Raw genomic sequence first — 26,393 nt, forward strand, 5'->3', positions numbered from 1 at the left:
GAGAGATCGTAAGTTGTTGGGTGTACTTTCTGATGAGAAGGAGAACACTTGCCCTACCTTTTAATTATGGCTGTATGTTTAGGATTTCACTCAAGCTGTTGAAAATACCAGAATATGTTGTGTTTTGGGTGCTGATGCCCTCAACAAGCTTTTTAACTAGCATTATCAGCAAGGCCAATCAGCTTGGTGAACATCTTGGTTTTGTTGGTCCACCAACTAGACCAGCATAAACCAGCATGGCAATTCATTACTGGGCTGAGCTGGTCTTTTTCAGAATGATAGAGCGGTCCCATGTTGAATACTGTGATGTTCCAGACTTTCATATGATCATGGAGCTGATCCTGATGAGCATCACATCACTTTTTTATTTTAATTAATGATAAATGTTTTTGAAAGCTCAATATAGTCACTTGATTTGCAGTGTGATTCTGATGCTTTCCCCTTCGTAAACGGGCGTTTCAGAGGTGGAACCATAAAAAAAGAGTTATATGAACATTCTTAGGAGAAAAATGTCTTTCAACAGGCAACAACTTCTAGACAAAGCTTGGTGGTAAACATGATTTATTTTTAGAAGGGGGGGGGGGGTGAGGATGCATTTCATATGGTGAGAAAAACACTCTCCCATTGATAACTAGATTTGCTTGGCAGGTTCACACTGTCATCTGAAAAGCAAGCGTGAACATTCATATGCCCACCTGGACTGAGCTTCTCATCGATGTTCTGCCTCGAATGCCACAAACTGAGCTGGCTGCACATCAGGATGCATTGTGCTGGTCTGCTTTCTATCTCCTCCACCACATCTGTGACATTATCAACAGCATCTCACACAACAGCTCGACTGAGATTTCTTTGTCTTACGTGCCTGTCTGCGCAGAGCATGTTTGGATTATAATAACCCCTGGGGCTCAAGGCAGAGAGCCACGGCCGTCATGACGCTGAGCACCAGGCTGTATCTCGGCACTCGTCTGCCTGTTCTCCAGTGTGGCAGCAGCACACTCCTGCTCTGCTAAACACTGCCCCCTGTAATGATGGGGTGAACGAGCATGAGGTGCATCCACATCACTGCACTTTCACAATAGGAGAGAGAGGAATGAGCTGCCAGCGAGCTTCATCACTTGGCTTCTTGCCATCGAAGCAACACGTAGATGAATGCTGTAAACGATGACAGCTTTTTGACATTGAATATGTATGATGCTGCTCTGTGGGAAAAGCTAAATCTTGGAGTATTATGTCTTTTATAGTTGGTTATTTCAGGTCATGGTTGATTATTGTAAGTCATTTCACTTAGGAAGACTCAAATTTTGTTTATGAAAATCTGTGTTGAGTTCACATGTTCATGTAACATAGTTTTTTGTCACTCAAACAATGCCAATGCTTCTTCAAACAGAGAGTGATATGCCTCTGTGAAAGTGTTGTTGGTTAGCTTTTATGTAAAGCTCCACCTCTGTATTGGAAACACAAAGCTACCCAGAAGCCAATTAGTTCCAGTCAGAGCAACTGCAGTCTCCTGTTTGACAGTGATTGGTTGGGCTGGATGCTCTCTGTGCTCTGTAACAAAGTTTTGGTCAATTGACTGAAATTCAGCACCTGCATTTGTTTTGTATGAAAATCCTATTATTATAAAATCATAGCTTATTAGTTTAAGGACTGTAGCTTTGAACAATCAAGTGGCTGATGTCATTGATGCCAACATTGAATTGTTGTGTGTTTGACACATGCAAGTTCCCTTATGCATTTGTAAACATTTTTAATATGAATGTAGAGTTTAATTCTGGCTATTACTAGTTGCCTAAATGTACATTTACATTGGTACAGCATTTAATTTAATTTGAAAGGGGTCCTATTGCTTTTGAACTTTTTCAACATTAGTTAGTGTGTAATGTTTCTATTTGAGCATAAAAAACATCTGCAAGGTTACAAAGCTCAAAGTCCACTCCAAAGTGAGATATTTTTATATATATATTTTTAGATATAATATATATATATATATTTAAACGCTTTTTTCCTGGGCTTTGTGAAGTCACAATGCTACTCATTTAAATAATCCCCACCCACGGAATTCGCAAAAAAAGGTGCAAGGCAAAATTATGTCGAAGAGAAGCTGTTTTTTCCACCCCTTTTCCTAAGGCTGATGAGAGTGGTTAAAATAACACTGTTCCTAAATGATACCCCAACGTTTATCTGTGTGCTGCACATTTTAGGGAGAACAGTACACAGACAGAGTACAATGCAGGCTATATGCACAAAAGCTTCTCCTGAAATGGAGCAGTTCCCAATTTGTCGGGACAATCTGTTGTTTGTGGATCACAACTTGTATTTGTAGTTGCGTTTCTATTAACAGTTCCTATTATAAGTTTAATAGTTGCTATGATGTAAACAAAGGGCAAAGCGTTTGCCTCCGCTAGCTTGCTAACTAACATTAGAGTACTGATGTTGTGTTTAGCATTTGTAAGCTCTTGCTTAGACTGTTCACCGCCCCTTAGGAAAATTAACCATGGTTTTGTGATAGATTACTGTTTGTGATACCATAGTTTTCATACAAATATCATAATTAAATGGTGTAGAACATCGTACCTAAATGGTATTAGAAAATTACGGGGGAAAAAACACACCACTCTGAAAATTTCCTGTGAAATCTGTTCTTGTAAAGTCCGTGCTTGAAATCCGTTCTGGACGATCCTCTTGTTTGTTAACATTCTGAATTCTGAATCAGGCTTGAATTGGTTTGAAATTGACGCCATCCTTAATATTTACACCTTTCCCAAACACACACTAAGTCGTGCCAATCATCACACACTGGGCCAGCTAACCAATCACAGCACATTTCGTATTTCGGACAGAGGGAAACCGGAACTATGGAAACCGGAAATAAAAGGCACGTTCAATCTATCTACCTACCTACCTACCTACCTACCTACCTACCTACCTACCTATCTATCTATCTATCTAAAAATAGCTTGCATCACGTATATTGTAAAATATTGGCAATATATGAGGTGAGTTCAGACAACATCATAAAACATCCCTCAAAAAGTGAAACGAAGCTGCTGGCCGAGCTCATATTTGCACTCACTGCCAGTCAATATTAAGACAGTGGCTTGGAGCCCTGTAGCTAATCCAAGTAATCATTACTTTCACTGCTTAGTGTGATGATTGAATTACAGTGCAGATGGCTTTGAGTGAGTCGCAGAAGAGAGAGAAAGAAAGGAGGAAAGAGTGCTGGGAGGGAAAGCAAGAGAAGCAGAAATAAAACAGCAGAAAGACATCAGTTACTCTGACATAACGAAACGTTCACATCTCACTGGACGGTTGGCCACCTTTGGGGGATTTTAGTGGTGAGCACGACTCTAGTGCTGATGTCTCACGCAAGAAGCGTTTGTTTCTCAATGGGGGTGAAGCTCCTTTTCTGTTCATTTATCCGAAGCACTGAGGTCTGAATTCTGAGGTGTTATTGTGTATATGAGCCCAGAGGGAGTGTGAATTGGAAAGAGTGTTTCCAGACGATTTCTGTGCAGCATTTTTCCACATATTCAGCACATTCTCCACCTTTTCCACTCGCATTCAATGCAGAACCCTACAGAAAGAACATCTGGAATACAGTATATCTTATTGCAGTAAATTGCTGATTAGATTCATTAGCATGAAGTGAGTGGAACATTGCAGAGCGTGACTCAACATACTGATGAAGACATGATGGGATGGGTTATCTATTCTCCACCTCTACAACCTGTTCACATATTCCAGCAGCAATTAGAGACAAGCTATTTTAGCAGTCGAAGCATATGGGGTCCCAAAGGGAAAAAAAACTCAGATCGTTGTAGGCCTCGCTCACTCTGCTTTCCTCTGCCGGCTTGATTCTGATGTTTTGGAGTGAAATAAATCTGGTGAGAAAATGAAAGTAGGGGTGTAGTATAGTGTAGTGCTATATTGATGGATGACAGTCAGCTCACCGAAGTACTAATACTGTTGAGATTGGTTGGAGGATTTTTTTTCACTGTATATTCATAAGCTCAGAGTCTGCAGCGGGTCTCCATGGAGACATCATATGTGTGACTATCCAGGACAAGTGTAAATTAAATGTAGATGCTTGACATGGCATGCTTTATTAAATGTCCAAGGTTGGATATCTTATTGGGTGGTCAAATGTATATAATATAGTTCAGTAAGTACTCACAAATATCTCTTAAGAGCTGAACATCGAATTACACATTTGCGGTCGTCTTCCAGGATGTTTTCTCTTTTCACACAAATAATTAAAATAAATCCTAATAAAAAAAACACAGAAATAGTGGAACAAATGGTTAAGTGTGAAAGTTTTGTATTTTTTTGGAGAACATACATTTTTTTTTAAATATTTTTTTCCTCTGTATATGCTGTAGTATAGTGTTGTGGCATTTTTCAGAAACTAAGCCATTTGGCATCATTAAAATAACAGCAATTACACATTATCATAAAAATGTCCACATTTGCTTGTATTCAGCCTGTATTATGAAGCCCCCATGCATAATGCTGAATATTAAGCTTTTAAGATATAAAACACCTTTGTCTAAGAAATGGGTAATTTTTTTTTTGATACTATATTTAGCTGTGGAATAGACATTTATTTAGTTGCTCAAAGCAGAACCCCCCCCCCCCCCCCCCAAAAAAAAATAACATAGATGACAGGGCAAAAACTGTTAGAGCTGTCAATTTATGATAAAGTTTCTTATTCTGTTATTATCTTATGTAATTAAAGAGTCACTTGATGTGATATTCAAAATATGTTTTTGAAATGAAAAAGGTTTTTTTTTAGTAGACTAAATTTTTTAGTTGTATTAGTCTATTTTGGACTAATAACTGGAAATGGTTATGTAAAATGTTTCAGTGCTCAATTTGTTAACATTAGTTAATACGGTAACACTTTAGTTAGGGTCCAATTATCGCATTTAACTAGTTGCTTGTTAGCATGCATATTACTAGGATATTGGCTGTTTATTATAAAGCACATATTAATGCCTTATTCTGCATGACCATATTCAACATCCCATAATCCAACCCAATACCTTACAACTATTTTCAACTTAACAACTACCTTACTAACTATTAGTAAGCAGAAATTAGGAGTTTATTAAGGAAAAAAACCTTGTTAATAGTTAGATAATAGTGAGAATTGGACCCTAAACAAAAGTGTTACCGTTAATTCATTAGGTATCATAAACAAACAATGTACAACTTTTTTTATCTGCATTTATTAATCTACATTAATATTAACATACTATTATACATTGTTAATTCATGTTCATTCAAAATACATGTTAATTGATAATACTTGAAATACTAATGGATTAGAATTGTATATGTAGAAATTAACATTAAACAGATTAATTCAGTAAATGCTTTTGACAGTATTGTTCATTGTTATTTTGTGCATTAACTATTATATTAATGTAATTTATTCCCGTGATGTCAAAGCTGAATTTTCAGCATCATTACTGCAGTCTTCACTGTCACATGATCCTTCAGAATCATTCTAATATGATAATTTGATGCTTAAAGAAGCATTTCTTATTGTCATACATGTTGAAAAAAGTTGTGTTGCATAATATTTTTGGGGAAACTGTGATGCTTTTATGGACTCATTGATGAAAAGACAACAGCATTTATTTGAAATAGAACAATGTTAAGTATTTAATAAGTTTAATGCATCCTTGCTGAATAAAACATACGTGCATCTATATCATTCGATAAAGGATTTGATACCATATTGTGCAAATTTCCTTCCCAATTGTAATGGCTGCTGACCCTGTGAGCACCTATCCATCCAGATCTCCTCATTCACACTCCAGATGGGAACTTTAATCATGCCTGAGTCTGTAAGGATCAGATGGATTCAGGTTTGCTAGATATGTGATCCATTTGTCTGCTGTAGCCCGGCAAATATGGCCTCCAGACAGAGACATCTGCACTATTTCTCAGCCAGCAGCCGCAATTCTCCACACAGCTGCCTGTCGGTCAGCTCACCCCAATCCAACATCTGGATGTGAAGATCCTCAATATCTCTCAAGATTCTTTATTTTCAGTAAGATTGGGTTTACTGAGTCACTCTTAGTGAGTCACTCATTAAATCTGTTTATTTGCAGTGAGGATTATGATTAATGACTCTTGCAGTGACTGTCGTTAGAAACTCATACTGATAATAATGTAAAAAAGTGTGTGCACTTTCCAAAGGTTTAGTAAAAATGTGACAATTTGTGGTGATGGCATATTTCAGAATATGTAAGAAAGAAGGAGGTACTCACTTAATAACATTAGAAATTGATTGAATTGAAAAAAAGAGTGTTCTTTAAATAAAAAGTAACCATTAATGATATAGAATACATATTAAATACACCATTTCAAAGTATTCATATGAATGTATGCTGTAATACATTAAAAGTTATGTTTATTTCACTTTATTTATATTAAAAAACAGCCTTAAAATTCAGTTTCAGCGATGTTCTGTAACACTGCAGCATATAAGAAATGACAAAACACACAGTCCACTTTTTCCACCCTCTCTCTCCGTCCACCCACCTCCACTATACCCACAACTCCATTGTGTGAGGTTACATAACAGCATCCTCTGTTTCTCTTCACACCTCTCATTGATGTGCACAATAGTGCAAGGTTTTATAGACTTTTTGAACTGTACAAGGGCATTTTAAAAATTTTCAAACAGCCAATTTGCTGATTTTTATGGATGAAATCATCAAAACTGCAATTATGCTCTCAAGGCTATCATAAGGAAACTTAAACAGATTTCATGTGTACCATGCTGTGGTGTCTGATCAAAGTGATAGCGATAAGCACATTTATACATGCTAGAGTATGTGGCTGGTATCAGCAACAGTTAATGTGCTTAAGGATGCTGCCGCCTCCTCTACCTCCAGGATTATGTGGGTCAGGTCCCCAGATTAAGGTCATGTGTTGTAAATGCTCCAGGGGACCAAGGCAAAAACGGGACAATGGGTGGTTGACATTTTCTTGATCAACTATTGTTGTGTTACACATACTACAACTGATGCCTCATTTTTTTCTATATTATCTCTGCTTTTACAAAATGCAAAAAGGTCATACATTCTACAATACATTTCTATAATGTTAAGATTAGTTTTAAAACATATTTAAATAGAAAACAGTTATTTTAAATTGACTTCTTTAAAAAAAAAAACGTTTATATGTTTACAGCATAATGTTGTGATGCCTATATCATAATGGGTTTGCCATATTGCATTATAGGAGTAGCACCAAAATAAGTTATAGTGTAAATGGTTCTGAACTGTACGGGGAACATAATATTCTTCTGACAGAACTTCAGAAACACTGTCAAAATAGTCTCCCACACATTCTCCAAGAGTGTCATCTCTGCTTTTCTAGCTCCCATGTGTAGGATCGTTTCATTTGTATAATTTTTCTTTTAAATAAACCTCTTTCCGAACACACCAGATCACACTTTCCCAGAGGGGGCGATTGAAGCCAGGCATTTGTCTCTGCAACGGACCCAGTCTGCTGAGGAAATGGACATTTTCTCCCCCTTGTGACATTAATCTTCCTCCCAGTGTAGCCCCAAGTTATTTCAAACCAATCTAGTCTGTGAATTAATTCTCTGCACTCAGGCCCACTTTTAATAAATCATAACTCGCATTTTGTGATAAATCAGTCACGCGCATGGCAAAAGTTTCACCTTTTTGAACTGTTTTCTTTGCCTGTTCTCTTTTAGCGATAATGAATTTTCTAATGGATTCCTGATGATGTCATGTATTACATCCCTATCAAGCAGAGAGGATAAAAACACATTTCCCTAAGCTTTTCCATTTGATGAGACCTCATTGCTTGAAATGGCAATGAACAAATTTAAATTATAATCAGATTTTCCAATAATATTCTAAAAAAAATTTTTTCATTTGACATGTTTGTCTTATCTTAACATGCACAGACCATATAACAAGCTAGCCTCTAATAATGGATCTAATTGAACTTTATAATGAAAGGTTTTGGAATGCCCTTTAAGATCCGTCTTTAATCTGGTCAGAACTGCATCTTGGTACTGAATGTTGAAATAACATTTCCCATTTGTCTTCAGTTCAAAGAATTATTCCACTATTCTTGTTCTCTCAATAGTGAAAGGGCTTGTAGATGCTTTGATGAGAGCAATCAGTAGGCTGTTTGCATAAAGATCCTTTTCTTTGTGTTGTCTGAGGTTGAAGGTAAAAAATATCATGGAGACGGTCTACGGTCTATAACTGAAGCCTGTTCACACCAATTAAATCCCTGGAGGTTATTGAGTCGTTGTGCTATTGGTTTCTAGTATGCATTCAAACTCCATGTCATAGTAATAGCCTTATATATTGTGCTGCTGCTCATTCACATAAAGTTCTTTCTTATGTCACAAAGAAAATGTCATTCAGACACTTTGTCTTTGCAAATCACTGTCAGTGTGAACTCCTCTTTAAGACATAATCTCCTGTCAGGTTGATTCTTAAGAGTGCTTTAAAAGAATCAGCACGAGAGCTCCATCGCCTAAATAATGCAATAAAACAGTGCTTTGTGTTTCTGTGGAATCATTGTAGATTTTTCCGCTGATTCATCCATTATTATTGCGTTCATACATGGTCATAATACATCTTATTTTGTGAAAATGCATGTTTCCATACTGTATGTGGCTACGTTGTGGCTCACAATACTTGGCTTTGCCAAACCAACATGGTACAGTTACTCGTGGAAATCTGAGTGACTTGTAAGATTTCAGTTTCCTCAACTCTTAATTGCTATAATGATAATGGTAACTACACAGTAACTATATTAACATCCACACAATTGAGCGATAATGCTGCAGTTTTGTCATCAGCCTCTTGAAATCCTTAAGCTCTTTAAAGTCAGCTGAATTCTGAATAGCTGTCAGTGTTTTATCATTCATCAGCTGAATTTTTTTTGTGAAAGTGATTCCAATGATATCGTTCATCTGTGTTGTTATTGTTATACCAGTGGTGTGAACAATTGTTAACATTTTCTTGTTACAGTTATCGTCCTTGGTGTTAACTGCCTTTAATCCAAAATGCAATTAACTATTCCTGAATTTAATGCGGCGCTAACAACCACCAAAATAGACAAATACAAATTTGATCTAGGTTGGAAACTAGGTAGCATTTAGTTTGAAAGCTCAATTTACAGTCAGAGATGTCCATTGAGAAAAGGGCTTATCTTGTATTTGGATTTCTGCACTAAGGATTATAATCTGCAACTGGTTATTATTGAGAATTGAATTTCATGCCTATTGACCCAGTGACTGATATCTCACCTCTCATCAGGCTCTGCAGGTTGAGGATGTTTCCCAGCAATCATAGCAGCCCTAGCCTACTGGTGGACTGTTTGCTGGCCTAAAGAGATCAGGTTCAAATATCAGGCTGTTTCTCCTGTGTGTGTGCTAATGGTGCCCAACAGGGCAGCAGGCAGATGGTGCCAGGGTTCACAGGTGCCACACTGTGAGAGTGGTCCTGGCAGAGATTAGGGACTGAGAGCGCTCGTGTTGGGATGCCCAGGATGAAGATAAAAAAGTTGCCTATAGTTCATGATGATGTTTGCAATTGAGATTCACATATATTTTTGTCTAGTTCAGCTCTTTGGCTGTGATTAAGTTGGATGCATACTGCATTGAGCTGAGCATACATTCCTTCAGACTGTGGCATCACTCAGGAGTAGCTCTAGATAACAGATGCCTTGTCCTGGGGATCTGTCAGACCCATCCATGCTTTTCTTATCATTTGCTATCTTTTTCTCTTTCTCTCTCTCTCTCTCTCTCTCTCTCAAACAGATGCCTTCGTCCTGCAGTGATGTGTGGGTAGAGAAGGCCCTCCAGCACCAAATTATACTTGACATTTTTTGTTGAATCTGTAATTTTCCTAGCTTTCAACAGACAGCTTTTAGTCTCATATATTTAAAGTCAGTATGAAATGGAAGTTGCGATTGCTTTTCATCCCTATTGTGACATATATCTGATTGAAATGGCTTCTCAAATGAGAAAAAGATGTCATTCCGTCACTAAGATGTCAATAACAATTCTCAAGTTTTGTAATGACTTTAAAGGAATAGTTCATAGTAAAAAACAAAACAAAAAACCAACATAAAAAAAAACATTCTGTCTTTATTTACTTCCCCTCATGTCATTTCATACCTGTATGGTCTTCTGTAATCCTCCCCTTCAATAGGCTGTTAAATGGTGGGCTGTTGCAATGTTGCAACTCAGGGCCCCTATTTGTGAATGATTCATTCAGACCAGTTTTGTAAACTGGATCAACCGATTTATTGAAAAGATCAAACTTAAAAGAATTTTTCAATGTTACTGTGGCAATCAGGGTGGGGCCGAGAGCAGTGGGAATGGAGCAGGCCGGTGGTGCAAGTGCTAATGAGTGTCACCTGCGCGCCACACCGGTCTCGAGTCTCACGGAGGAGCTCCAGAAGGGTAAAAGGAGGATTGACAACAGTGAGGGATGAGAGAGGACCAGGCCTGGACTTTATGTTGTTGCCTTGCTTTAGTTTATGCATCAGTCGTCTGTGAGGGGCTGCCGCTTTACTTTCGATTTGTTGTTTATTTATTTTGTGATTAAAGTTTTACATGAACATTTGTCGGTTTCCGCCTCCTTCCCTGAACACAAACCTTGTTATGGAGTGTTTCCCATGGGTATGTTTGAGTGTCTGTCTAACATTAGCTTGCTCACGTATTAGACTACTCATATTACTCATGAATGCGTCAAGAAGAGCTAGAACTGAATAATAACTGAAATATTGTTTGGCTTCAAAAGACTTGAAAAAAGACTATGGAAACTTGATTCTTTCACCTTTTGCATCCTGCAGAAGAAAGAAATTCATCAGGTTTGGAACAACATGAAGATGAGTAAATGCTGACAGGATTATTATTTTTGGGTGAACTATGGAAAATAGCAAGCTACAGTAGTGTTTGAGTGTAGATAGACTACTCCCAAACATATCCATGGGAAGCACTCAATAATTTACATGACCTTGCAAAGTTTGCCAGAATGTAACAGTGAGTCGACTGCTGGAATTACCCTTTTTAACAATGTTTCACAGCTAACATTTGAAATACTATATTCCCACGCTCATTTATATTGTGGTGTGTCTTTTGACTCCCAGTATCTCATTGTATGTCTGTTCACCCCACCCTTAAACCAATATCCATGGAGATGACTTAAAAATGGGTTATTGTGGCAACTTGCATTTCCAGTTTCAGTTATGGAATTAGTCTCATTGTCAGCGCCTTGTTTGGATAGATGATAAGCCACACTGATAGCGCTCCATGAATATATAATTTGAGAAGTGCTGCCAGCTCCTTACCAACATCATACTATCAGCGTGTGTTATCTTAGAGCGCAGCTCCAGCTGTTAGCTAAAGTGCAGTGTTAAGCTTAAGTGGAGGCTCTTCAGGAGCTTGAGAGGGTCTATGAGAAACTATTTCATTTCATTTGATTTTGTGGCTCTGCTTGGCTCAGTAGAAAATCATTAATGGGTCAATAGATAAATGTAGTACATGAAAATAACCATTATTTTTGACCATTTTTTGTATTTTAGTAAATGGAAAACCTAATATTTATCTATGTTTTTATTAATTGATTACTTTGATCAAATTGTAAATTTGAATACATATAGTCATATGTCAGTAATACTTAATTGATTTAATTTTTCCAATTAAGTTTTTTTTTGGCCTATCAACTTCTCAAATAATTATAAATTGTCACAGTTACTGCTTTACTGCCTTACTGCTTGTGTCCAGAGTAAATGTGATGTAACTGTAGGTTGTGATGATTGACAGATTACAACCACAGTAGTTTGCTTGACATGTAAAACACTAGATTTCTAATGGTTGATGTCCTGAGGACAAGACGTGTTCCATAGTCCTTCCAGCCAACGATTAATCAGCTGGGTTTGAGTGTCTGCTGATGCAGCGTTATAGCACTTCATTACATGGATGAGTGGTCTTAATCTATCCTGCTAGTCCTTAAACCACAGAGTCCTCATTATTGCTACTCCACAGGCTCAGCCTCCTCTCTCAGTATCCTGCAAGTCTGCCGCCTTAATCTCAGTCCAATATGCCATTTCCTCCTATACAAACGTTGGCCTGATTCCATATTCACTGGCTAACTGCGCTTTTGGGAAATGGGAGCGGGCTTGAGTAGTCCTGACCCCCTATCCTGTGCAGCACAATGCAAGAAGCCCTATCATAGACAGGAAGGAGTTTGGTTCCTGGCACATGGAAAAAGCTCTTTGTGTTCCAAGACCAAGCGAGGAAAGGAGCTCGAATCTCCCTGCTGGAGGAGATTAGGCCCTGGAAGAGTATCAAGAGCAGGGCGGTTTTAGTGGCACTGTCGTTCTGGGAGCTGTTTTCTTCATATATCCATGTGTTGTGTGTAGCATTTCATCCTGTAATTCACTCACGCTGGATTTGTTTACTCCTTCTGTGGCAGAAAACGAGTTTAAACGGATAGTTCACCTCCAAAACTCCATCGTGTCGTTCCTAACCTGTAATCGTAATGTAAAAATGCTTTCAAAATTGTAGTGCATATGTGCAGCTTAGAGAACAGGTACACAAACGGTTTCTCAGGCACATCAGGAGTTTGTTAAAACATGAATGTTAATGTTTATGCAAATGTAAACCAATTTTTTTTGTTTTTTTGTTGATCTTTTTCGAGTTGATTTCTCTTTGCACAGTTTGGAGTTGGTAAGAATTTTAAAATGTTTTTGAAAGAAGTATCATATGCTCACCATGGCTGAATTTATTTGATGCAGTAAAAATAGCAATATTGTGAAATATTATTACAATTGAAAATAACTGTTTTGTATTTGAATATATTTTAAAATGTAATTTATTCCTGTGATGCAAAGCTGAATTTTCAGCATCATTACTCCAGTCTTCAGTGTCACATTATTTTCTTCTCAAGAAACATTTCTAATTATTATCATCATGTGCTGCTTAAAAATGATGCTAAATTTTATTTCAGGATTCTCTGATGAATAAAAAATTCAAAAGAACAGCATTTATTTAAAATAGACTTTTTTGTAACAATGTTAAAGTCTTCATGGTCGCTTTTGATCAATTGAACAAATCCTTGCTGAATATGTGTTCATTTCTTTATATAAAAATCTTACTGACCCCAAACTTTACAACAGTGACAAAAGTACTGATAAATGTTTGTGATGAAGAGTTGCTTGATTTCATCCATCTCTGCGTATTGGAAGCTTCTATTGTCACCAAAACAAATTGATTGTGTGTGCAAACATACTTGGCAATAAAGCTCTTTCTGATTCCCCCCCAAAAAAATTCAAAATATTTAAAGATTTAGTTAAAGTTTGGTCTGTTACAGTTTCACACACATTTTTTTATGTTGCATATTATATTTATTTTTTTATTTTTTTATTTATTTCATTCCAAATAAAATGAATTAAAATGAATGAATATGACATGGCAAAATACTGACTAAATTTATTGGGTCAAAAGGCAAAAATTGTGACAAAAAAAGAAAAAAGAAGAAACGTTCTGACACTCATCCAAGTGGTTTCAGCTATTATGAAGTGATGGTGGAGATTCCCTGGCACTGAACTGCATCACAACGTCATAATACTCATGAATCGCTGCCTCCAGATGGTGTGCATCACAATCACTGTGTGAAACGGGGCACATTTGCAGGGGTAAAGATGAAAGGACGAAATTCTAAGTAGCTGACAAGTCCCGAAGGCCCACCCTGGTTCAGAGATGATTTCATCTTTACCCTGGCAGTTGGTTACGTTTGTGTCTTAACATTTGTAGATTTGACTGATAGCATGTGAGTGCAAAGCAGTTATATATTTCAGACCCTCAAATCAAAAAAGAGATGCCATCAGTTATCATCACAGAGTGAAAAGGCCTCTGCTTTTTGGCACTGGAACAGTTGACAGTGTCCTGTCCTAAGATTTGTGCACCCTCAGAGGAACGTTTCCAACACAATTCCCATTAAGTGGATGCTTTCATTATGACAATAACTTGGATAGGGATTCTATTTCTATATATCTTGTCAACTAATGGAATTTATGATTGCTGATGGATGGCTTCTGCTCGGGGTGACCTGCGGTGTTGGCTCCTTGCTGACATTTGTCGAGCGCTCCGTAATGGAAACTGAGTGTCAGAAAGCACAACATTTCAGGCAACAGCATTTCAGGCAAGCACAACAAGTAGCGCTAGATGCAAAAAGAGTCCTGCGAGAAAGGAGTTCAGAATGATCTTAAGAGATAGTTCACTGAAAAAATGTAAATCATTTTATCATGTTCTCACCCTCATGTCACCCTCAAACAAGATTTTTGTGTGTGTGTGTGTGTGTGTGTGTGTGTGTGTGTAACTATTCCTTTAAGTAAAGAAATAATTAAATTAATCGAAATCAACAGGAAGTTCCTTTTCAAATCAAGTAGTTAAATGTTGACGTTAGATGTCTTTAGTAATTACGCTCTCTGCTTTCTGCAGAGTGTCTTAAAAGAAACTGATCAATGAGATTTTATGTCTGTATTTATGTCAGTCATTGTTATTCAGAAAATGCAGTGAAACATTGCTTTTTCAGAACACATAGTGTTTAATAAAGCATGGTTCATTATCTCTTGACAATAAATTATAAGGTTAGATAAATCTTATTCTACAAAAACAGAGCTTGTTCACTTGCGCATGCACACGCACACTCAGACCTCAATAGTTTGTAGTTGTGATTTTAATTAGGAGAGCATTAATGATACAGATAGGCTGTAATTTGCTGGTGGGAAAGAAGTACTACAGCCTCATTTGACCCAGCATTCATTATAGTTGCAGTGTGTACTGTGGAAAGAATAGACAAAGCAGTCCCATGTAAAGCCTTACGAAGACGTGCCCGCACACAAACAGAGATTTGATGATATTTTGGCGTTAGCTCCATGGAAACAGGCCTTACGGATTCAGGGCAATAAAGCTGTTACTAGAGCTTGCTCAGTGCGCAGGACATATCAAGGCTGTGTCTTCGTAATTCATGGAGGTGACCATGATGGGACATACACATCCAATAACACCCCACCCCCTCTGGCAAATATCTCTGTTCTTCACTCTCAGTCTGTTCTCACCTTTCTTTCTATCTGTTTTTGTGCTATCATATCATCTCCTCTCTCGCTGTGTCCGAATTCCCATAGTATTCAATGCAGAACTTGCTACTTCACTATTAATGAAGTATCTTAAGTAGGTTTGCTGAACAAGTACAATTTAACCACAGTGAACAACTTTTTGGTAGCTATTGCATTTACAAATCTCAGAGTATGCATTAAGTCATCTGGGTATTGTACGCCTATACTGTTTTATGAATTTTGAGTAATTGAGCATTTTCTATTTTAAAATACTGCTTTTTTTTGCAGTTTACTCATCTACTTTATATGAAATGATAATATTTCGCTCTGTTCTGTGACTGCTGCAATCATGTTTCGAAAGATTACATATTGTTTGTTGGTAGGTTTAGAGGTTGGAGTGGGATTAGCGGCTCAAAATATCTTTTGAATGCTATATTGTTACTAAAAGTGACATTTTCCTACACATTTCTGTCCATTACGTTTTAAATATTCTCAAACATGTTTGGGTTTGGGGGGTAGGGTTAAGGGATCTACAATTAATCTTTAAAACGGTAAAAGGACTCTCTCTCATTTTTCCCTGAGACGGGAGAAATCCGTTATTTATCTCTTACACTTCCGCCCACAATGACGCAAAAATCGTCATTTTGCGTCATTGTCGGAGGAAGTGTAAGAGGGGGGGATTTCTGTTGAGACTACAAGCACTAGTTCCTCATCTTTCCCAGGGGGCGGGACCCGCTCACGCTACAGACCTATTACAGATCAGTGGGTGGGACTTTACTCTCTGAAACTGAAAGCAACATCCTCCATCTTGTTTGAAGCTAAGCTAACAGACGCTGTGGAGACAGATGTACAGTTATGACAATAGCGGAGGAGAGTGCTCAATATGATATAGAAGAAGAGGATTTCGGAAGTCTGATGCTTGAATCAGGTGTTTGTGGCTACCTTTACAAGCCGCATTATAGCGAAGAGCAGCCGAGGCAGAAGACCTGCCTGCCGCGGACGAGGAGCCAGGACTGGCTCGAGTTAGGACGGACTGGTGGCGCCGGTGATCTCACTATGCAACTCATAGACTGTAAGATGCAACTACGAACACAGAGATAGAGTCCGTCTGCGGCAAAGAATTTCAACGATGACAATTTCTCCTGGACGAAATCTCTGAATCAGACGAGGACACGGACTTTGTGTTGTGAACTATCCTAGTTTCGCACCGCATATGTTCTGACTGAACATCCCGGTACCATGCAATAATTCACCTTTTCGAAAGAAATACAAACGAGGAGTAATGCACTATATGAGTTCGCCAACTAACTAGACATTTTGTGTGAATGTGAAATGAATTTCAAGCTCTGGTGGTAGCTAGCCTTGTAGACGGAAGAGTGATTTCTCTTATAGGCAGATATGCGCTTTCTGGATTAGTGGGAGTGGCTTGCGGAGCTGTGCAATGTGGTGCATTGTGGGAGTTGTTGTCTTTCATACAAATGCGTCCTGAAGTTATTTTTTGTCTTTCCTCGGTCACGAAGGCACCAAATTCAAAATTTATTTTACATTTCGACTACATATATGACCCACTTTCAATAAAAAACAATGTTCCTATGGGTGGAATGCCCCTTTAATGTTAAAAACAGTTGTGCTGCTTAATATTTTTGTGGAAACCATTATACAAAATTGTATATATACATTTGTGTAACATTATAAATGTCTTTATTCTGACTATTCTGAATTTAATGCATCCTTGCTGAATAAATGTATTAATTTTTTCAACAAAAAAAGAAAAAAAAAGTGTTCCAAACATTAAAACGGTAGTGTACGTGACTCATGACTCATGGCAGGGATAGTAAGAGTTGTAGTATGCTATTCTTAATTCAGCCAATCTTTATACATTATACACTCACCTAAAGGATTATTAGGAACACCTGTTCAATTTCTCATTAATGCAATTATCTAATCAACCAATCACATGCCAGTTGCTTCAATGCATTTAGGGGTGTGGTCCTGGTCAAGACAATCTCCTGAACTCCAAACTGAATGTCAGAATGGGAAAGAAAGGTGATTTAAGCAATTTTGAGCGTGGCATGGTTGTTGGTGCCAGACGGGCCGGTCTGAGTATTTCACAATCTGCTCAGTTACTGGGATTTTCACGCACAACCATTTCTAGGGTTTACAAAGAATGGTGTGAAAAGGGAAAAACATCCAGTATGCGGCAGTCCTGTGGGCGAAAATGCATTGTTGATGCTAGAGGTCAGAGGAGAATGGGCCGACTGATTCAAGCTGATAGAAGAGCAACTTTGACTGAAATAACCACTCGTTACAACCGAGGTATGCAGCAAAGCATTTGTGAAGCCACAACACACACAACCTTGAGGCGGATGGGCTACAAAAGCAGAAGACCCCACCGGGTACCACTCATCTCCACTACAAATAGGAAAAAGAGGCTACAATTTGCACAAGCTCACCAAAATTGGACAGTTGAAGACTGGAAAAATGTTGCCTGGTCTGATGAGTCTCGGTTTCTGTTGAGACATTCAGATGGTAGATTCAGAATTTGGCGTAAACAGAATGAGAACATGGATCCATCATGCCTTGTTACCACTGTGCAGGCTGGTGGTGGTGGTGTAATGGTGTGGGGGATGTTTTCTTGGCACACTTTAGGCCCCTTAGTGCCAATTGGGCATTGTTTAAATGCCACGGCCTACCTGAGCATTGTTTCTGACCATGTCCATCCCTTTATGACCACCATGTACCCATCCTCTGATGGCTACTTCCAGCAGGATAATGCACCATGTCACAAAGCCATGTCATTTCAAATTGGTTTCTTGAACATGACAATGAGTTCACTGTCCTAAAATGGCCCCCACAGTCACCAGATCTCAACCCAATAGAGCATCTTTGGGATGTGGTGAAACGGGAGCTTCGTGCCCTGGATGTGCATCCCACAAATCTCCATCAACTGCAAGATGCTATCCTATCAGTATGGGCCAACATTTCTAAAGAATGCTTTCAGCACCTTGTTGAATCAATGCCACGTAGAATTAAGGCAGTTCTGAAGGCAAAAGGGGGTCAAACACAGTATTAGTATGGTGTTCCTAATAATCCTTTAGGTGAGTGTATATAGTAGTAAAGAATAGTAGTAGTCAGAATCGTTTTGCCAAAGGCTCTTAATGTGACTTCCTGTAGTATCGTCAGTTCCCTGTGACATTCTTAGACAGAATTCCTAAACCATTAAATGCATTGCTTAAACTCTTCCTCTGTTTACTGCAAAACCATTTGTTTTTCTCAAGAAAATGCCAACTTTTGAACATATGGCCACAATTACGTGTTGGGAAGCATGTTTTCAATCAGCCAGTTTCATGATCTAAATGCAGTGTAGATTGAGACTCAGAATGAAAGAGAGGGTTCCTGTGGCTGTGTTGTTTTTATCTTCAGCTCTTTGATACTGTATGTTGTGCAGTAAGTTGTCATTGGTAATTGCAGTGAATAAGTCTGAAGGCTGTTTACTAACTGAGATGTGCACTCTTAACAGGTCAGCTTGCCTTGGCTGTTTTTGTGTGCTGGTGAGAGCTGGCAGGCCGCTTCATGTGAAGAGTCTTGTTTACTTTGCCCACCATCCCATGCTTGTTTGTGTCCATCATTCTCCACTCCAGCTTATTTGTCTTGTCGCTGTGGTGATAATTGTGAGTGAGATTGGTGAATGGTGGTTTGTTTAGAATGGATGTTTAAGTAGTCTGGCTTATGGGGGACAGTATGATTTTAAGGCACACTTAACACTAAACACAAAATTCCCCAAGCAAGAGAGATAAAGAGGCATGAAGGACCACATTAGTCTGATCTGGAGTGAGCAGGACCCAAAGGAGGTGCAGGGTGTCCCTGTGAATCTGAACAACAGAAGTTCTGAAAGATATTTCATGAAAATGTGTTCAATTATTTAACATAATATATCATGCATATACTTTTGTCATGAAATAGGTTAGTCAAATTTTTATACTATTTTATTCTTCCTTAAAAAGTAATAAAATTATACTTTTATTCAGCAAAAATGCATGAAATTGATCACAAGTGACAGTAAAGTCAAAATAAATGCTATTCTTTTGAATTTTCTATTCATCAAGGAAAAAAACGTATCATGGTTTACTTTACACCAAATTTTTTTGCACAACTGTTTAGAGATAACATAATAATAGTAAGAAATGTTTCTTGCATCAAATCATCATATTAGAATGATTTCTGAAGGATCATGTGACACTGAAGACTGGAGTAATGTGATGTTGATAATTCAGCACAGGAATAAAATTACATTTTAATATATATATATATATATATTTAAAAAATTACTGTATTTTTGACCAAATAAGCTTCTTTCAAAAACATTAAAAAATCTTACAGACACTTTTTGAATGGTAGTGTATATTTTATTAAAAGTAGTTATTGTAAATATAACGTAGTTAAATACAGTAATATAAGATGTATTTGTCACATTATATATTATGCTAATTATTTAATATTTAATATTCCAGATACATCAACATTGGAATGAGGGTATTTTTTGCATGAGGAACTTTTCTATTTGCATAAGTACACATACTTGTACACAGATAACAGCGAACGAGAGCCAATGATATTATGCTTTAGAGACTCTAGAGTCTCTAAAGAGTCTTGTAGAGTTCATGGAAGTGTGTTGTCTGTCTCATCGTTCTCTGTGTCACAGGCTCTTGGCTCAATACTGGAGGGAGTTCAGTATAAGAGCCGAGTGCAGGCTATTACTGTCAGAAATGGCATTTACAGTGATGAGGATATTTCTTCAAAACCACAGGCTCGGTGCGACCTGGGTGTCCCACATGCTGAGAAAGAGAAGAGAGATATAGAAATGGAGAAAAAATAGCACGGCTTGCAGACAGCGCGCTGGATGTGCTTACATTAACTTTGCGGTTTCTCTGTTTTTGCATGTTGTAGAGAAGCTTCAGTTTTACTCTTATCGGAATGGTCCTGGCTCTTGCCTACGCATCAATAACAAACCCTGCAGGACAGACGCAAAGCTGCAGAGCTGTGTTTATGCCCAGGCTCTGTCAGAGCTGCCAACCAGGGCTAATTTAATTGCATCACCTCCATCAAAGCAAAGCAGAATCAGCACACAGGATCCAGAAAGCAGATGCAGTGTGTAAGAGTTACAGGTTATCTCCCAGATGGACTCGCCATGTTTAATTGACCAAGAAAATGAAGCTCTTAGGAAAAGATGAAGGTGTTGTAGTTTAAGAAAAAAGAAAAAGGCCTCCAGTGGTATTTAGCATGGCTGCCCACAAGCCTTATCTAGTAGTAGTGCTCTTGACACATGCTATGCTAATGTGCTCTTTATCTGCCCTCGTTACACTGTGTTCTGGCTAGGCGAGATGCGTCAAGCGTTCAGCTAGAAGTCATTTGTCTGTCCATGCTAAATGTGAAACAAGAAACAGTCTAAATATTTGACTTGAATTTAAAGTAAAGTGAATTTGGTGATAATAATACAACCAAGAAATACAACCAAGTCATCAACAAAATGTCCCAACGTTCATTATGGTTTGTTAGGAAAAACACTCTAACATGAAAATAGCCTTTGGCTTTTGACGGTTTATCGTATGTGGTTAAGACGCTATGTTAGAGTATTGTCTGTGTGCCCTCAGACTGAGATCACAGCTAAAAAAAAAAACACCCCCAGCTATTTGACCCTGTCAAAAAAATTATGTTTATAGTTTATAGTCAACTTATACTGACACCTTGTGATGTGAATGTAGCATCACGTTGCACGCAAATGTAAATGTTTGTGGCTATTGATGCCGCTGGAGAAATGCCCTATTTGCAGTCAACCATGATTTACTGTGTCCAATTATAAGTGTCCCATAACAAGTAAAGTGAGTAGCATTCAACTTGCTTTGTGGGATTGCAACACGTCGGCCCCCATGAGGCGACCCGCTATATATGTGTAGTAAGCCAACATTTATTAGGCTGAAGTCATCTCATGTGAGTAGACATGGTTTTAAACATATTTTCATAAAAGAAGTTGTTTTGATGCCTTGTAAAACTTGAATCGGTTCTAATTCGGAGTACTTATTTCAAGAATATGAGAACTGTAGGCTATTTCTTCAGTTGCCTGTCAAATGAATAAAATATAAGACACAGAAATATTCTGGTAAATATTTATACCCCGTATTCCAGACCTGACATTTACCCAAACAGTGTTCAAACCGCTTTTCTCTGTTGTTTAGAGGATGACCTCTGCTGTGAAAAGAAATGAGATGACTCTTTTTTTTTTTGCTCTCTTTCTGTCTCTGTTCCTTTCACCCTCTCTATTTGCTTTGCCTGGAGGAGAATAAGACAGACAATGCAGCAATATAATCCAAAGTTTGCTGTTTAATCTCATTACACTAAAGCTGAATCCATGAATGACCCAGAGAAATGGAGACCCTCAGCCCTATACAACCCCACCTGCTTTGACCTTTCACAACCAGAGTGTCCTTAGCTTCAAAGACTGCCAATTCTTTTGAAGCTTGTGATATGGCTGCGAGAGCCAGCAAGCCTTTTAGTTTATCATGAGCCAAGAAGAACAATAACAAAACCTCAGTGAAACCCAACCCACATCAAGAAGAGTAGATACTCTTATATTATAGCATTGTGGAGGCCACCAAATTGCTTGACGGCAGTTACGTCTTGGCTTCGGAGACTTTTACCGCCCCCTTTCTGTGTGAGCTGTGGTATTTGGCTTAAATAGTAGATTTTATGATGTTTGCGACGGGCTTAGTGGTGGTCTGTTCGTTGACATCGTTTAAAATGCTTATTTGACTGTTTTCCAGGCTCCTAATACTCTGAAACACACACAGCCCGCTGTTTACTGCAGTAACAGGGACGCTGCATGTTTGTGCGATGTGCAGTTACATCTCTTTGCTAAGCTCTCGGTCCACACACAACAAAGCTCCTCCGCTTGCGCTACAAATTGAGATAAATGAGGCTGATGTTTACCTTGAATTGGAAAGCTGTCTGTTGTTGTTTATTTACCACTTGGGATTCGAGCATGACTCTTCTATACAAGTCTGTGTATTTGAGACAATGATGTTAAGCTTTGGCATTTTCAATAACCGTCCCAAGAGCGGTACTTTATTAAAATACACAAGGAGTTGTGCTCTTGATTGTTGACATAATTGACATATCCAATGGCCTGTGTTTGACCTGAAGTTACTGTTAGTCATCAAATGAGTGTCCAAGCTATTTATAGGGATACTCTCAAGACTGCCCTGAAACAGCTGCACGAGTTCAAAGGAGGCCTTGCGTAAGTTTGTACATGTACTATTGTGCTTGTCTTCAGATGGGTACATGTATTAACAAAGGCAAGATTGTGCAGATGTTCGTAGGCCATTGCTTTATTTGTTATTGAGGCGTGTTTGAAGTGAACTTGGAAAATCGATTGTTTACCTTTTTAATAAAAGTCTGTGGTGACATTGTGGACGTCTTTGAAAAGAAACACAAAGGTGCTTCATAATCTTTAATCAACATGAAACTGCTCCTCTATAAAAATAGTACATAAAAATAGTATCATCAACCAATAATTATTTTCAAGATCTTCAAAATCTTCTTAGAGATCACAGCATCTCTCATACATGAGCATGAACATCACTTTGTTTTAAAAAGTTGTAGGAACAGTTGGACTGCCGGTTGTGATGTCATGAAATGGGGAGGACTTAGCTCATGAATATTAATTAGCATAGGCTCAAATAATTTAACATGTTCTTTTATTGTGTTGAGATATCCTATGAGGTGCACTGATCCGAAGATCAAGTCTGCATAGAGTATTTTTCAGAAATTGTTCTCTACACTGACTTCATAAAGCAGTAATTTTGGTTGACATTCAAGTGCTTGAGTGAACTTGTGACATACACTACTGTTCAAAAGTTTGGGGTTGGTAAGATTTTTATGTTTTTGAAAGAAGTCTTGCTCACTATGCTCACTGAGGCCTTATTTTTGTAATCAAAAACAGTTTAAATGACTGTTTTCTATTTAAATGTAGTTTATTCCTGTGATGAATTTCCAGCATCATTACTCCAGTCTTCAGTGTCTAATATGCTGATTTGCTGCTCAAGAAACATTTATTATTATTATCCATTCTGAAAACAGTTGTGCTGCTTAATATTTTTATACATTTTGTGGAAACCGTGTTACTTTATTAGTAATAACTACATCTGCCACTGTTGGCCTAATGGTTTTCAAATAAGTGGATAAAATATGTATTTGCAACAACTTTTTAGTGGTATTCTTCTGATGATTCTCGCTTTAAAATACAAAAGGGCTCTGGGTTCCAATCTGCCTTAATATAACTTTTTGTTTTTGTGAACCAAATTTGTATATCAGGAGGCAGGAAACAGTTTGCATTTTGTTTTGTGATTTCACTATTGGATAAAAAGTGCATTTCTGAGAGCTGTCAGCTGGAGAGAAAATATTACTGCTGATGATTTCTGCAGTGGATAATAGGGCTGTCACTTTACGTTCGAAAATCGATTGCACAATCGATCGGACCAACCAACACAAGTTTCGAAAACGAAAATAGGGAATCGATTTTAACGGTCTTTTCTTGGAACGCGTCCAGCTCGTCATGATACGCCCTCAGCGAACGCGCATCACACAGCAACTCTGACGCCTCATTCGCGCCGCAGGAAATTTTTACGCGCGTAACGCGTCTTTGCATTGACTTAACATTGAAATCACTCGCGCCTGACGCGCGCTATTCGCGTCCGGTGTGAACGCACCATGACAAACACACATTATACTTCTGCATAATGTTTCTATTTTTACTACAAAAAGGTGAATTCTGCCGGTATTCAGACAGTCTCATGCATACAGATACAGATTCAGGCTACGGTCAACAATCGCCTACGTAGGCAACATTTGTTTGACTTTTCTAACCGTAAACACAGCCATGTTGAAGACTGCAGTAATGTTTTTCATTGATGTTATGGCAGTCCACTCTGCTTATTGCTTTTCGAGAATGTTGCACTCCTGTTTGTCATTGTGCACGAAACTTAAATCAATACCAATAAATCAACAGGAATATTGGTGACTTGTGCGCGTCTCAAGCGCCCTCTTTACGTTCGTCCTAATGCCTGTTAGTTGTCCGTGGATTTGCCCATATTTGGCGTTTAAAATGGAAACGTCTTTAGACATGGAAAATCGATTTTACAATCGATTCAATGAACACACATGTCTCAAAAATCGAACAGGATTTTTTCACAAAAGTGACAGCCCTAGTGGATAATGGCAGTGACCACTCAGAAAAGTATAAATATTATGCCTTCCACCATTTATTATAACACACACACACACACACACACACACACACACACACACACACACACACACACACACACACACACACACACACACACACACACACACACACACACACAATGCTTGACAGCTGGAGATTTTATGTGTCTGTATTACATATTGTTAGGATTGATATCACCACTGACATAAAATGTGTATTCCCACCATAAATGAAACCTGTGTAGACATGGCCTCTTGTCTTTGATTGACAGGAGCTCCATCACTTCTGATCCATGTTGCATAACACTCTTTTGCACTTCAGTTTTGCACTCTTTGATCTGAAGTCTAAGAGATCTTTTGTGGAGTCTGAGAACACTGTTTCTCAGCCAGTTTTAATTCAGAAGTAAAAAGATCTGTCGTAGTAATTTGGGGGTAGGCTAGGAATGACATTAACAGTATTTACATATTCCCAAGAATGTCATGTGTATGTAGTAGCACATAAAAACCTCTCAGACTAATGGCCTCTTATTATCGGCTGATTGAATTTGTGTTTGTTTGTTTGTGTGTGTGTGTGTGTGTGTGTGTGTGTGTGTGTGTGTGTGTGTGTGTGTGTGTGTGTGTGTGTATTGTAGTGTGTGTTAATGGGTCTGTGTATTTAAGCCTGCTGTGTACCTGAAATATTCCAGAGCTTTTAAGTGGGTCTAATCATATCAGTCACCAGAGCTTTGAAGCTCTGCTTCTGTCTGTGAATGACTGAGAGCATCTATAAACATCTGAGTGATCCGTTCTTAAGGATCCTCTGCTACCAAGGGAATAAGAGGCTTTTTAATTCAGCCTGGGAATTGTTATGATTTTAATGATTCCAGCTTCTGTAACGTTTCCGTTATTGATTCTCTTTGTAATTTCAAGGAATGTAAGGGATGTACAAAAAAATATTTGAAAACAATTCTTCTCACATGCATAATATATATAAGAATGGAATGTATTGTCTGTTCGTATTGCATTAGTTGCATTAGTTTAGTTATTTTGTGAGGAATGTCATATGTCTGTGAAAAACTAAGTTTAAAGGAGTCTATACACTGTGCAAAAAGTGTCACTTACACCAGTGTTTTCAAACTTTTTGAACCAAGCATGATGACAAGAAATCCCCCTATAAAGACAGCTGTATATTCTCATGTGCAAAGACCCACTTAGTGTGTGAACAAAATATTAAGTTTGATATTGTAAAGAAAATTAAATAATTGGCTTTTATATTGTCACTCTACTAAAGGCAATTATTAAAATATTATATGAAAAATATTTACTTAATATTTACATTAAGTTGACAGGGCATATTAATTCTACCCATTAGAGTAATATTAGATATAATAACCTGAATATAAATTATATCAATTCAGGTTTATTTGCAAAGCTCTTTTCACAATACACATCTTTCCAAAATATAAAAAAAATACTGCGTTCAACTTGACAGCCCTGAAAACACATTGCATAAAATCAGTTTCTTTTTTTCTCAAATTCATTCAACCTCTAATGTATACCATAACAATACTTTCCTATTTCCTGTGATTCATATTTCCAGTGTCACTGACTCTTTTTTTGATCTGATTACTTTTTTTTTTATATGTAGTATAAAAGTCTCCTTTATAATGGTGAGAAGATGGATAAAATGGTGGGTGTCTTGCTCTAACTGGCAGCTGTCTGAGCACATTGGAGACTTTTTGTGCTCCCTGTTGTCCTGCTGTCCATCCTCGACTCCCCACTTCTTTCATGGGCATCAGAAATGACAAAAAGACCCTTTAACCCCATTAGAGAGAGTAGAGAGGGCAAAAATTGGCAGAATGGTAGTGCAGATCTTTTGAGGCCACACATTGACCTTTTGGCCTTAGTAGAGTTCTTGTGACACCACTGTATGTATGACTTCACACAATGAAAGTGAAGTATTTTGTTTGATTCATTACATCATTCCTTCTTTCATT

The 26,393-nt window shown here is 38.0% G+C and overlaps 1 protein-coding gene across 5 annotated transcripts in view; it reads left to right on the forward strand.

Moving 5' to 3' along the window:
• The window catches only part of caskin1 (CASK interacting protein 1), a 96,716-nt gene that overhangs the window by 761 nt on the left and 69,562 nt on the right, over nt 1-26,393 (forward strand). The gene's annotated exons all lie outside the window — the stretch shown is intronic.

This window comes from Scardinius erythrophthalmus (assembly GCF_964197995.2).
Source record: "Scardinius erythrophthalmus genome assembly, chromosome: 1".
NCBI lineage: Eukaryota > Metazoa > Chordata > Actinopteri > Cypriniformes > Leuciscidae > Scardinius > Scardinius erythrophthalmus.